Source organism: Lathyrus oleraceus, chromosome 5 (genome assembly GCF_024323335.1).
Source record: "Lathyrus oleraceus cultivar Zhongwan6 chromosome 5, CAAS_Psat_ZW6_1.0, whole genome shotgun sequence".
NCBI classification, from domain to species: Eukaryota; Viridiplantae; Streptophyta; class Magnoliopsida; order Fabales; family Fabaceae; genus Lathyrus; species Lathyrus oleraceus.
Window position 1 is genome coordinate 42181630 of NC_066583.1, and position 13473 is coordinate 42195102.

The window sequence follows — 13473 nt, forward strand, 5'->3', positions numbered from 1 at the left end:
ATTGTTTGCACTTATGTTTGCATTCATTCATATTCATCTGTTGGCTGTGCTGCGTTGTCTCTCTGTTGGGGTGGGAGTTACATGAGGTGAAAGGCCCAATACCCAGGCTATGAGTGAAATCTAGGACACTTAGGAATAGAGTGATTCATGGGAAGCGGATGGTATTGCGCCACTTAGCGGAACATTGATATCACGAGCAGTTCAGACTCTGATGGGATATTATCGTTACACACTCCGGGTGTGTATATGATGATATTCTGTGAAAGGGTTATTTATGTTGCGTTTCTCTCGACCTTACCCTGACCTAGAATTCACCCGTGAGTGGGGAGGGACTGAATCATTTGCAGGTACAGATGGTGACTTTGGTTCAGAACTTATGGGTACTTACTTCTATCACGCCGGAGTTCTGTCCGTGATATCTATCAACAGGTTCCGTTTATTTCGGATCCCCGGGTTGAATTTGAGGATGTTTGTTCAGAGGATCTGGTTGTCATCCGTTCAGTGGATGTTCCTGTGATGATGGTGATGTAACCTTTGGTTCCGTTTATTTCGGAACTCCCCAAGTTGAATTTATGATGACTTAGTCCCTCAGATGACTGTGACTGGTTCAGAGACTTAATGGGTCTTCAGATGACTTGGAAGATGGCACAGTGACCTGCATTCATGCATTTGCATCATTCCCATTTCGCATTCATCTGCATTCAACTCATGTCTATCCGTACTCAGGGTCCATTTTTTGATTGAGATTCTGGTTGAGAGACATCCAGATGTCAGAATGTTATTGATAAAATATTATCCATCTCGATGAAACCAAAATCAAAAGACAAAATTTTCCTCATACGGATAGACATTGCATGCGTGAGTCATATTAACCTGTTTACTGTTTTGTAGGTGTCAGTATCCAACCGGTGCACATAGCTCTTCCGTTCAGATATCCATCCAGACTCAACAAATCCAAGCTGATGGATCCACCCAACACCGACATTCTCGAATTGAAAGAGATGATGAGGGAGGTGTTCAGTGTTGTGCAAGGGCTCGCCTTGGGGCAGAAGGCAATGGCGGAGAGGTTGGAAAGGATTGAAGGTTGGATGATAAAGGAGAAAGTTTAGGGAAAGGCTCCGTCATCCGAAGTAAACAACCCCTCTGGCACGGTAGTAAAGAAGCCCTCTGGCAGTGGTCAGCTCAAGAAGGAGGTTGAGTCAAGTGGTGTGCAGGCCAAGAAAGAACACGGTAAGGATCGTTACCACCCTTATGTTGCCACTGTAACCACTCCTGTTGGTAATCCACCTATACAACCGCAACAACCACCACCTCAACAGAAAGCGCAGAAAGCTAAGAGCCAAGTGAAGAAGGGGACGGATCGTCAGTTCGATAAGCCACCTATGACTTATACCCTTATGTTCAAAAGGTTGAGGGATCTGGGGTTAGTCCGGCCAAGGATATTGATTCCTGTAGAACCGCATCGGAGGCCTGCAAACTATGATGAGAATGCTAGGTGCGAGTTTCATTCTGGGACACCCGGACACAACATTGAGGGTTGTAGAGCTTTTAAACATGTCATCCAGAACATGGTGGATTCCAAGGCCATCAGCTTGGCACAGATAATGAATGAGGATGTTAACCCTGTACCCAGGCAGGGTCCTGTAAAAGTGAAAATTATGTCAAAAGACAAGAGAGGAACAAATGTGCCTGAGGGGGATCAGTTAAAAACTTCAGTGTCTGTGGTCTCAAAACATCTGATGAAGAGTGGAGCTTTCCCTGATGATGGCAATTGTTGTGCGGTTGTCGCTACCAATGGGTGTGCAATGATGAGGGAAACAATTCAGAGAATGATGGAAGTAGAAATGGACGATGTAAGATGTAAGGCACCCAGTCTGGCAGTTGAAACCGTCAAGGTGGAAAACGCCCTTGTTGCTGAGAAAGAGAAGAAGTTGTCCATTTCTTCTTATAAACAAGCCCTGGAAGTGGTGAAGAACAGAGAGGCCCAAGGCTGGGGAAGGATCATAGACATTGTGGTGAAAACGGATATGTTCGGGGTCGGCTATCAGCCAGATCAAGAGTCGTCTATACAAAACAGAGGACGTCGTCCACCATACACCTTCGTCAGTGCAGGAATGCTGGATCCTGGTCACGCCTATACAACGAGTGAAGAGATCGACCGTGACCGCGAGCTCGAGTTGTGGATAAAATCGTGCGTACCAGGAAACTGGAAGGCCTCCAAGATCATCACTGTCACTCATCCTGAAGTGTAGTATTTCTGGTTTTTAATTTTGTTTGCATGAAAGCCATGCGTTTTGCCCGAAACGTAATGGTCCATTGTAAGGGCCACCTCATGTGTTTCATTTTGCAACATTTTGTATCATTAATAAATGGATGTTTTTGTGATTAAAAAGCGGTGTTCCTTGTCTTTCATTTATTTTTGCAGTTTAAAAAAATAAAAATGGCAATGTTTATTTTCATTTTTCTTTCCTTTTGATTTGTCTTGTTCCGACCTCAAAAGAGACTATCCTCCTGATCTCATTGATAACAATTCGGTTACACCTCTGTATGACTTCGACAATCCGATCTATCATGCCGAAGAATAAGACGGAGAAGATTGTGATCTGCTGGAATTAGCCAGGTTGTTGAAATAAGAGGAGAAGGTGATTTAACCGCACGAGGAGCGATTCAAGATTGTTAGTCCAGGCACCGCCGAGGTCAGAAAGGAAGTGAAAATTGGGGCCGCTTCAGAGGCGAGTCGAGAGCAGAATGGTAGCCCTGTTGAAAGAGCATGTGGATACCTTCGCCTGGTCGTGTCAGGATATGCCAGGGTCGGATACCGATGTCGTTGTGCACAAGCTACCATGGAGAGAAGACTGTCCTCTAGAGAAGCAGAACGCCGGTGCCACGTATCAGAGTGACTTTGTTTCATGATATGATTCATCATGAAATTGAATGCTATGTTGATGACATGATAGCAAAGTCCCAAACAGAAAAAGGGCATTTGGTAGACCGGGGCAATTTGTTTGACCGGATCGAGACAACTCAGACTGAGGTTGAGTCCGAATCAGTGCACTTGTGGAGTGTTGTCCGGTAAACTGCTGAGGTTTATTGTGAGCGGATAAGAGGAATCGAGGTCGATCCTGCTAAAAAAAAAAAAGAAGATATAAAGAAGAAAAAAAGCAATACGAGAAATGCCTGAACCGAAAACAAAAGAAGGTTCGTGGTTTATTAGATAGATTGAATTGCATTTCACGGTTCATATCTCATCTGATAGCCACGTGGGAACCCATTCAAGAAAAAGGGAGCAAACGGTCAGGTGGATAATGATTGCCAAGGGGCATTGAAAGATAAAAGAATAAGTTGCAGGAACCTCTGATTCTGATGCCTCCTGTGGAAGGAACAACTGTTAATCTGGTACTTGACAGCCCTCGAGGGGTCTATGAGGTGCGTATTGTGTCAGCATGACGAGTCTGGTCGAAAAGAGCATGCAATTTACCTTAGCAAAAAGTTTATCGATTGTGAAAAAATACATTCACTGCTCGAGAAAACTTGATGTACTTCGGCATAGGCTGCTCGCCAACTGAGACAGTATATGCTGGTTCATACCATTTTGTGGATGTCCAAGATGGATCCGCCCAAGTATGCGTTTGAGAAGTCAGCATCGACCGGACGGGTGGCGAGAGGGCAAATGATGTTGACTGAATACGATATTCAGTATACCTCTCAGAAAGCAATCGAGGGGAGTGTATTGTCCGATTACATCGCCCCGCAACCCATTGAGGGTTATCAACCAAGGACGTTTGAGTTCCCTGATGAGGATATCTTGAGGTACTCAAATCGAAAGATTGTGAGGAACCGATCCTGGAGGAGGGGCCTGACCCTGAATCCGAACGGATTCTGATGTCTGATGGGGTTAATGTGGATGAGTTAGCGCTGCTTTGGTTACGCCAAAGGGATCCCACGTTCCCTTCGTTGCCCGGTTAGCATTTGATTGCACCAACAATGGTGGCTGAGTACGAAGCTTGCATCCTGGGTATCGAACCTCGGTGCGTGCATCTACTGGGGCAACGCCTTCCTCGCAGGTGTATGAGACGGAATCGGTGCTACCATTTGAGGTCCTGATTAGAGAAGGCTGAGTGGATAAGGACTCGGTATGACGCGTTGAGCCTTATTAAGGAAAAGAGGCTGGCAGTTACTTGTCATGGGGAAGTTGTACCCAGTGAATGAAGCGTGTTGTTGACCGAAAAGTGCGACCTCGTGCGTATCTTGGGAGAGCTGATATTGAAAAGGATCCTTCCTCCTCGAGATGATCGTGGGGAAAGTGGATATACGGCTATGAATGTCCACTCGTGGTTAAAAAGGTTCTCTGACAGAGCCTTGTCGCCAATGACCACAGATGACGAAGATTTCCCATCCCTTGTGAATGCGGATGCAGTTAGAATATACTTCGTAAAATTGACCCGCTGGACAAAAAGAATAAAATAGTCCAGGCAAAAAAGGGCATCCCGGCGAACCAAAAAACAGAAAGAAAAGGTTCGGGCAAAAGTTAGGGATATAAAATGAAAAGAATTTGTACACCCGGCAAGTCGAAGACCCCACAAAGGCGACTTAGGCAAAAAAGGGTATCCCGGTGGACTGAAAACCCGAAAGGGCGGTCCAGGCAAAAGACGGAATGAAACGAACAACTGCGTCCAGCATAATCGTTGATATTGTGGTTAACACATCATGGATAATCCCCAACAGAGATCGATTGGAATCGTCTTGTTCAGAAGACAGAAAGTGCGGAAAGTCTTGAGGACATATGGGGTGTAACCGAGTGGGAACCCGATGAGATCATGGCTTCACATTGCCATTAGGGTAGATTTTTCCTTTTGTACGCGATCACCTCTTTTCAGGGATTGCTTCCTGTGTGTTGCTCGGTTCCGAGCCATATTTTGTTCAGTTAACAAAATGCGTGTTCATTCAAATAGTTTTGTTTTTGTTTTCATTACCGCTTTGATTGCAAAAACATCCGTTCATTTTTGATAAGAATATTTGCATTTCGAAACATAGAGGTCCCTTCCGATGCATGCTTATAAGATTGAAATCTGGAAATCTTATTCGGGAGTTTGAGTGACCTAAGTGTTGGAACTATGGCACGTCTGGGGCACGCTTTTATCTAACGATCTCTCTTGCAGGTGCTGCTAGCTATGTTCACTCACTTGCAGGTCATGATGTGGAATACTTTGACAAAAGATCCCCGTGAAGCCCGACATGGGGAAAGGGATAGACGAACAGTCAAAGGACGGTGAAGAATTACGGCGACGATCCTAGAGGGTAATCAAGAAGACTCTTCAAAGTCTGAGGACTGGGAAGTTTGTATGAATCCCAGGGGTTCGATCTTCGTGAAGTACAAAGGAGTCGGGAATACAAGGTGATGAGTCAGAAAAGTCCAGATGAGTCTGGGAGTGCTCAAAAGTGGAAAGTCAACACTGTGGTGAGATGGTGAAGACCAGTGTTCGACGAATCGAAGGGTGTTCCGTGTCAAATAGGCCGTATCTCCCGGGTGGGTTTGGGAGTGTTATCTCCACAGCAGATTCGAGATCGGTGTCTCCCCAACGAGCCTGAAGGTTACCATATCCCCAGCGGAGGTGTCTATGAGTATATTGTTCCTCAGCAATCAGGGTTGTCTTTCCCCAGCAGGGTGGAAATTGACGTGGTACTGAAATCCTCCGCATACCTGGAGCTCCCCGGTGTTGTCTCTGGAGGAGACGTGTTTTTATGCATTCATCATTTAGATAAGCATATCATATTGCATCATTAGTGCGTAGCATTTCCATGATCATGGGGCATTGCGCTAAAAAAAAAACTCATGCATCAGCATTGCAAACATATCCATTAGCCCTAGGCCGTGGTGACCAAGAATGGGTTGTTGGACAGAGTTTAGCATCGCGCCATTGGATCGATTTCAGAATTGGGTTCCCCAGCATGGTTGAGAGGTTGGTATTATCCCAACAAGTGACTCCTTAGTTGAGTGGGTATCCCCAACAGTGTTTTTCCCCATGAAATTGGTAGCATCTTGCAAGTTTGGATCAATTCCCCAAGTAGATGCGGGTGTGTCTGATCTCTCCATATAGAGTCGACCCCTTAAGCAGAAAGTGTCTGTCATTTCCTTCTGCACTCCCCACCGAGTTATATCCTCGTGGATGACGGTTGTTTCCGTTCCCTCCCAACACACATAACGGGATGGGTTTTCCCTATTGAGTTCCTTCCTCATTAGGATGAGTCTTGATTTAGCCTGCCTTTTTGGATCGATCCTAAATTGGCTTCCTATTGGCTGTCTCTTATGCCTCCCTGTGGTAAATGAATAATTGCTCACTAACCGGCACTCATTCATCTTATCCTCAGCGGAAGTTGTTGGCTTCTACCCATTAACCGGTAGTTGTAAGTCCTATCTTTGTGGTTTTCTGTCTACTAACCGGTAGATGTGAATCCTCTGTTCTCCCCTTTTGTGGAGTCGACCCTTGTGCTCATCCTAGTGATGACGGTTACTTTTCCGTGGTTTTCTACCTGCTAACCGGTAGATGTAATCCCCTCTTTGTGGTTATCATTATCTAGTTTTGGTATTGATATTCCTTTTCCCTTTCGGATATTTGCTCCAAGTAAGCAACTTTATTCCCAACAGTTCATCCGTTGATGTCTGTTCACCTCTCCGTTGGTTTCGATAAACGTCGAGTTTTTCCTAGTTTTCCAACTTTAGGAGGCAATGCTTGTGTTTGTTTATCTTTGTGCCAAGCAGGAAAAGACCTCCATGAGGCAATTGGCAGATAAAAGAGATGTGCAATCCATCTCCTGCTATTCAGTGTGTCATTCACTTTGCTCACACACCTTGTGTTGATGCATTGTGGATATTAACCCAAGATCTTTGTTGAGTCAGTCATATGTGGAGAAGAGTTCCAACTTTCTGAACTCCCACACTTTCATTTGTCTAAAGCTCTCCCAGGCCAGTGATAAGAGCTGTGAGGTCTTACCCTCACTTCCCATTTCATCTGCTTCACCCTAACTCTCAATGTTAGGGTTAAGAGCTAACATCACCTGATTCTAGTTGGCTTGTGTTTCACAGCCTAACCTTGTGTGAGCCCAGTTTGTTGGTATATAGTGTGTGCTAATTGTGTGTATGTTTGCTTTGCCTGTGCTGTTTAGGATAGCTTGCTCCCTGTGCAAGTTAGATAGCAACCTTAACTTAGGGATCGTATGCATGACAACTTCTAGGCTCGAGTCGTAGTCTTCCTAGTAGTTTGTGTCTCCCTTTGTATCTGGTTAGGCTAGTCCTTTGTCCCTACGTAGGGGAACTACGTCGCCCTGATCCTCATACCAGATGAGGTACGTAGGCAGGAGATGAGCTGATCTCTCCGGGCGCCCTTTTCGTTTTGTCTTGTGTGTGTTAGGAGATGGATGTAAGACCAGCGATTGGCATTCCGTATCCTGTTGTTGTGTGCTTGGAGTCCGATATAAGTCCAGCGATTGGCATTTGGTTTCCAGTGTGTGTTTGTTGGTTCGGAGTCTGATGTAAGTCCAGTGATTGGCATTCGGTTTCCATGTTTGCTTGTTTGTGTGGAGTCTGATGTAAGTCCAGCGATTGGCAGTCGGTTTCCTGTGTGGTTTTGTTTGGCGTGCGTTAGCCGAGCTACGAGTGCTCTGATTCTTCTCTAGTCCGAGAAGATACGTATGCATAGGATGCGACATCCTAGCGAGCACGTTTCCCCCTGTCCCGAACTACGTCGACTCTGATGTCTGTGCCTGACAGACTACGTAGGCCCAGGATGCGATATCCTGCCGAGTTAGTTTCTTTTGTCTGATCCTGAAGAGGTATTTTCTGATCTTTCTCGCTCTGACCTTGAATAATGCCTTTCTGAATCTTTGAACTCATATCAGAAAATTAAACAAAAATTTAAAGCACTAAAAAGGGTTTTTGAAGGAACCATCGAAGAATGTGATAAGCTTGAGATAACAGTTTCAGAATTAAAAGATGAAAATCTAACTCTGATAAAAGAAAGAGACTCCACAAATAAACAATGTTTAAAACTTGAAGAAGCTTTATCTCAAGCCCCACAAACTTCTAACACAATGATATATAAATATGAAAAATCTTTTCAAAAGTTTCTGAAAAATGGGATAGAAAGAAGCAGAATGGCATCCATGATCTATGGAGTCAGTCAGAATAATAAAAGAGGAATAGGGTATGATCCTAGTGAAGATAAATCTTTTACAGATGACAAACCCAAATCTCCCTTCTCTTACCACTACACGCATGCACAAACACAACATTTTACTAATGCTAGAAAACCTAAAGTTCTAAGAAACTCTGGGAAAACTAATTACAAAAGATCCAAAAGATTATGGGTACTAAAAGATATGATTGTTTATGTTGCAGATATATTATGCAGCAGAGTTAAGACACCAGTCATGGTACCTGGACTCTGGATGCTCGCGACACATGACGGGAAGAAAGCATATGTTCCAAAGACTGGAACTTAAAGATGATGGCTTCGTAAGTTTCAGAGGAAATTAGAAAGGAAGAATCAGAGGCTCCAGAACTATTGCTAATGGATCTCTTCCCTCTATATCTGATGTTTTCTACGTAGAATGATTAATGCATAACTTGTTATCAATAAGTCAATTAAGTGATAAAGATTATGATATAATCTTCAATTAAAAAACATGTAAAGAAATTAATCAGAACAATGGAACAGTTTTATTCACTGGAAAGAGGAAAAACAACATTTACAAAATAAATCTTTCAGATCTAAAAGATCAAAAATGTAAAATGTTTGATGTTTGTTCACGAAGAGAAATGGGTATGGCATAGACGCTTGGGCCACATTAGTATGAGAAAACTTTCTCATCTAAATAAACTCGAGTTGGTCAGAGGTCTACCTAAGCTGAAGTTTACTTCAGATGCTATGTGTGAGGCATGTCAGAAAGGAAACTTTTCTAAAACATCTTTTAAAAAGGAAAATGTTGTTTCCACCTCTAAGCCTCTGGAACTTCTTCACATTGACCTTTTTGGGCCTGTTAAGACAACGTCAGTCAATGGAAAGAAGTATGGACTGATCATTGTTGATGATTTTAGTCGCTGGACATGGGTAAAATTCCTAAAGCACAAGATTGAGTCTCACTCTGTATTCACTAGCTTCTGTTCTAAAGTGTAAAACAACTTGACTCTAAAATTATCAGAGTCAGAAGTGATCATTGTGGCGAATTCGAAAATAAATTTTTTGAAGAACTGTTTGATTCTAATGGAATATCCCATGATTTCTCCTGCCCTAGAACTCCACAACAAAATGGAGTTGTAGAAAGGAATAATAGGACACTCCAAGAAATGGCCAGAACCATGATCAATGAAACAAATGTGGCTAAGAACTTTTGGGATGAAGCAGTAAATACAACGTTGTAAGACCCTAATTTTGACCCTAAGATCCCTCATGACATCATATCATTTGCTCAATGCATTGCCTCAAGGATCATAGCATGTGTGGCTCCTTAACCCTAGGGGTGGGACTTGTGTGAATTGGTTTGAGATTACCAAGCATGCTTGTATTGTATATTATTTCTTTTCTTATTTGTTTACTAACCAAAAGCACAAAAATATGTCACTAACTTTTTTTTGTTTTGAAGCTCAAGTGATCATGTGCTCCCATGCTCCTAGGAGGATCCTAAGCTCAATGAAGTGGCTAGATGAGGATGAGAAAAAGCATGACAATGGTCCACAAATCTCCTAATCATCATATATGTATCCCAAGTATCTCAATTTTCCAATTTGATCAGGCTAACCCAAAAGGCTTGAGGAATGTTTCCCAAGGAAACCCTAATTCAACTATGCTTCAACTGTGCCTTGCTCGTGAAGCAACCTCAACCTATGATCAAATTTAATCAAGGTAAGTTCTTTCATTAATTATTTTATGCATATATGAGCCTATGTGACGCCCCTCAATCATTTATTCATCAAGATTGGAAGTTTGGCCTTGAAAAGTTGACCAGTCAAGTCATCTGACTAAACTGAAGTCCACTGAGACACAACTTGTGATGTGTTTGTCAAATGAAGATGACCCCAAGATAAACAATGTTCTTAAGAACCATATGAAAAACTTTCATGTTCATCAAAAATCCATTTGAAACATGGAAGGTCATCATTAATTTCAAAACATTATAGGTCATTTTGACTGAAACCCTAATTTTGGGTTAACTTACCAAGGACCTAACTTCCTTAATTCTTATGATTTTGAGGTTAGACCAAATGCATTGGAAAGATTAAGATGTCTACTTCAATGGTTATGTTGGACAAAATTTCATAATCCTAAAACAAATACATGTGATAATATAAAACATTGTAGGTCACTTTGGACCTAAGTCATTGAATTTGAAAAATGTCCAACTTCAAGTGCCCATACCTTTCTCATGAAAAATCCAAATGATGAAAAATTTAAGTCTAAATTGATGATCTTGAAAAGATATACAACTTTGATGTTGGAGGTTTTTCCATTTGAGGCTTGCATCATTGAAACAGAAGGGCTTGAAGAGGCTTGCTTTTGGTAAAAAAATTCAAAGGAGAACCTAGACATGTTTTGTACCCAAACCTTCACAGCCAGTTTTCATAAATTTCCAATTGCCAAATGAATTTTTTCCCAACATGACTTTTGTTCCTTATTTCAAGGACTTTCCAACCATTACTCACATTAATTTTTTGGACTTTCCATGTGGGAGTTTCGAAGATATTTCTATGTATGTTCATTTTTGCATTTCACTTTGTAACTTTATGTGCAAGCTATTTCCATCATAATTGCACGTCCAATTCACTTCCATGAGGTATCAACATTGTGTATCACCCATTATTGGGCCTTACATGCGCCTGTACAGGCCCATGAAAGGAGGATTCAAACTTCATGCACACGAGGGAAGCATTGCCTTGCATCACATTCCAGCTATAAATAAGAGTGCATTCTCATTCAAATGGTAACCAAGTGGAGATCTGAATTGCTGCTGAATTGAAATCCAAACCCTCACTAAAGGAATTTTTAGTTTTCTTTCTATTTTTCAAGCTTGAATTTCAACATCATTAGTTGATTTTCAAAGCTCAATTCCTTAACCTAGCATCACCATCACACTTCCAGGGCAAAAGTAGATCAAGAGCTTGAAGGATTCGTGCTGTTTGAAGCTTCAATTCAGAGGTAGAACCTCAAATTTTTTTGATTTAGATCTTGCAATACAATGTGAACTCCTTTGGTTTATGCTGTTTTCTGAAGTCCCCTCACATGAGGCAGGTCAATGGTGGTCTTAATTTTGCAAGTCGTGCTATTTCAGTTCATGCACCATGATCTTCAAGCTCACGTTTCTCTCTAAATAGGAATTGTAAGGATGATCCATGGTTACAGGGGTGATGTACATCACCTCAGCTTCATTTTGATGTCTTTATTTTTTATTTTCATTACACTTTGTTTTCCTACGCGTGGTGGCCGGAACTGGTTAGATCGCCGGAGAAGATGGTGGTTTCCACCACCATCCCCACGTGTTTGCTCCAGAGCCATTGGATCATGTTGCTATGTTATAATCTCACCCATCCAATGTATTTACTTATTTTAAATCATTGTGCTGCGCGTTTGACCAAGGCACATCATGTATCCGCGCCTTAGAGCCATATGATCATTGCCACGTCAATTAATGAGATGATCTGATGGCGCTGGATTTTCCTATTTTTCTTATTTTCTTTTAATTTCAGAAAATTCCTTTTATTTTCAAAAATTCATAAATATATTAGTTGAAGTCACAAAAATATGAGACCAATGTCAAAAAATTTCTTGAAAAATCTAGTTTCATATTTTGATTTTTAATTATTTTTGTGACTTTATTTAATATTTTTTTGTGAATTATTTTATTTTTAATAGTTTTAACTCATTTTTAAATACTTTCTGATATTTGAAAAATCCAAAAATATTTTCCTAACACCTATGGATCATGATAAGTCAATGAAAAATAGTCTCATCAATTTCTTAATTGATTTGAGATTTATTTGAGATTTTAATTCATATTGTGTTATTTTTTATTATTTTTAATTGTTTTTAAATAGTTTCTGATTTCAAAAATTGTTGAGAAAATTTGTCAAAGTTTGTTTGACCATGTTAGACCTATGAGAATTTAATTGGACTTGTTGAAGTTGATTTGAATTAAATTTGAGTTTTGACCATATTTTGCTTATTTTATTTTGCATTTAATTTTAATTCAAAAATTACCCAAAAAATGTGGTTGACTTGTGATCTTCATTTCTCTTCTGTTTAGCATTGATTGATGATGATTTGATTCACATTTGATCATTTGTGTTTGATGCTTGAATTCTCCTTCCATCCATTTCATCTTCATCCCTTTCTTTTCATATTTTGGCCAATGAGTCAATGTCTTATGGTTGGTCTTGATAAATGAGAGGTTTAACCTTCTTTGATCCAAACCAAACTCAACTTGATCCAAGATCAAGTGAGTTGTTTTGTGTCCAAGATAGGTTGCTTCTTGGTCAAGCAAAAAACCTAAAGTCCATACAAGGCCCTTCCCTTTTTGTTTTGGCATGGTAAGTTTGTGGAGCTTGGCTTACTAGTCATGATCTCTAACTTGTGTTTATTTGCCTATAATTTTATTGACCGGCCTCAGATAGGTGTGACTACTACATTAGTCCACTTACGATTGATTAACATAGCGCTACATTGTCTTATGACAAGCTAACATAACTTCACTAATCACTAACTTTAATTTGAGCATTTAATTTCTTGCAATTTACTTTAATGCCATTTATTTCTTGCTCATTTATTCATATTGCTTTTCATTTTGCTCACTTTAGCACATATTTTATGTTTATGTCATTTTTCTTTTGCTCATTTGAGCTCATTATTGTATATAAATATATTGTTATCTTGTGATCGTTTGGTGTTTATTGTGTGAACCTAATGCAAAAAGGAGAAAGGACATAGAATTAGGACATACCCATGCTTAAAGGAGTTCAAGAGCAACTAGGCCTCATGCCTTTAGAATGCTAAATTTGTTCAAGAGTAACTAGGCCTCATGCCTTTAGAATGCTAAACTTCAAAGTTGACTTCAAAGGACTTCCTCTCCAAAACTTATTCTTTGTCCATTCCTCTTATTGTGTTGTGAACTTTTTGACGTTTGCTCTTGTGTGATAGGGATTCCATCTTGAGATAGTAAAGAGGACCATTGTCATGGATAGCCAAGTTAAGATAGACAAGCCAAATGGAGATCCTAGGAGCTTGAATCTAAATTGTTTGATTGCTTGATTGTGTGCTAAGCCCAAAGGAAAGGAGCATCTTGAATCATCTCTATGATTTCAAGAAAAGGAACTCCAAGGGTTTTATCTTCTCTCTTATCTTTGTATGCTTTAGGACTAGCCCTTCTCTTCTTCTCCACATTCTAACCCAAGTCAAAAGAATCTTTTCTTCAAACTTTGACTTTGTT